Here is a 2,184-nt window from a genome sequence, read left to right as displayed (position 1 = left end):
TATATATATAACTTCAATGTACTTAAAGAGTGTACCAAGCACTAGGAAAATTCAAGTATCTGATTGGGACTCGTTATCGGCAGATACTCAATATTCAGTGATTCGGATTGGGGGCACAAAAAACCTGACATCCGGGACACCGGGAGATCCCTAATACAAAGGTCTATAACTTTACACAGAATTGGTTAGTAAGTGTTTTTACCCACGAAAGTCATGATACTTATATTGTTACGTTTTGTGGCTGTATTTTTGAAACGTATATTAACGTTTAGGATTTGTTTTTTTTTTAAATGGAGATATAAATTGGAATCAATTTAAACAACATTATGCCTCAAATTCTGAAATTAATTTGTACTGAACCTAGAATATTCCTTTAAATCTACTATTTCTCTGTTTTTGACCCTGAGAAAAGACTCAATCTCACATGTAGCTCCAACCCAGATGAAAAATCTATTTACAACTGGAGCGATGTCAGCTTCATCTCTGTAGCATAACTGCAGGGCTTACTATCACCTATTGGCAAATGACAGACCTCAGCTGCGTTGTCCTGTCAGGCCACTTTGTCATGGTGCCTTGTGAACAGAGCAGTAAATCCCCTTGGCTATTGGGTCTACTGTAAAAACGACCTGCATCAGCAGAGTTTGTGAAGTGTGCCCACTTTGGTTTAAATACTCCACTGGTGCTTGACCTAAATCGCCCAAGGGCTAGTTGAAGAAGATCCTGCTATATTGGAATTTTTTCACTGCTCCATTTTGGACTAGTGCCAAGTTTCTGCTGTGATTTGATCGGGTCCGAAACATAGTGAGCTGTCTACCTAGACAGGATTTTAAGTCGTCATGAATAAGCAGCTTCAATGGAAGCTTGTCTCCGCCACAGAATTAAAAATGATAATAATATAAAAAAATATAATTGCAACTTTTAAACTCACAATTCAGACTTTGTTCCTCACAGTTGTGAATTGTGAGAACAATTTTGAGGGGAAAAAGTCAGAGTAGTGAAATGTAAACTCAAAATTCTGCAGTTACATATTGCTTTTTTTTCTGCCGCGCAAAAAAAGGTAATTGCGAGTTTGTCTTGAAATTCAGACTTTTTCCCTTAACATACATTTTTTATTTTTCGCCATAGAATAAAGAAAGAAGTTACGACTTTTTTATCACACAATTCTGAGTTTTTATCTCGCTATTCTCAGTTAATATAAAAAATCTGAGCTTTTTTTTCTGTCAGTGTTGTTAAAAGTACCAGTCGGTATTGAAATTTTACAAATGTGAATGGTCCTCGCTTCACGCTCTTCACTGCGCACTTACTTGGATACAAATGGGAGAGTTTGAAAGCCGCATCTGTCAGCGGATCCCTAATATATCTGCTTATTGACGGATCCACTGATAGCACAAGGACACAATGGCCAATCAGAGCTGATTAAGAATCCGCTCAACAGCACTCAAAATGCTAGCGGGAAATGCTGGCATCGTCACATTTTAAAAATTGCAGTACCGACATCTGTATTTTTGACAAAACTACTAGCAATTTTGAGTTTATTTAGCACAATTCTGACTTTTTTTTTGTTTTCTTTCCTCTGAGTTCTGAGGTTATATCTCACAATTTTGGCTTTTTTTCCTCTAAATTTTGAGTTTACGTCATGTTTTTCCCCGCCATGGAATAAAAAATTAAAAGGGTAATTGTGACTTTTTTCCTCAGAATTGTGAGTTTATATCACAATTCTAAGCTTTAAGGAGTTTATATAAAAAAGTCAGTATTGTGAGAAGTCACTATTGCCTTTATTTCATTTTTTATCCCATGGCAGAAATAAGCTTCCATATTCTCCTGACACAAAGGCAAAAATTAAACAAAATTATAATAAAATTTCATTTAGTACTGAAAAGTAGTGGTCAAATAGTTCAATCTAGTTATGCACCTTCTATGGAACTTTTATGCTTATTAGAGTATTGTGTCATTAACTATGTAGAGTGCTACAAATCAATCACTTATGAGGTTTTAGTTAAGCCATTTTAGTTAGGATGCTGCCTTGGAAGGCATTTGCCTACCTAGGTTGTAGACAGCAACACGGTTTACTGGGATTGGAACAAAGCTTAATTGAGCCCTCATGCCTTTAGTTATTTTAGAATTCATGGAGGTTACCGACTAGGACATAAGATGTTATTTGTTGTCATGGTGATTCAATTTGAG

The sequence above is a fragment of the Sinocyclocheilus grahami genome, unplaced genomic scaffold (assembly GCF_001515645.1).
Source record: "Sinocyclocheilus grahami isolate Dianchi unplaced genomic scaffold, SAMN03320097.WGS_v1.1 scaffold267.1, whole genome shotgun sequence".
Taxonomy (NCBI): domain Eukaryota; kingdom Metazoa; phylum Chordata; class Actinopteri; order Cypriniformes; family Cyprinidae; genus Sinocyclocheilus; species Sinocyclocheilus grahami.
Note: the sequence above shows the minus strand (reverse complement) of the source record.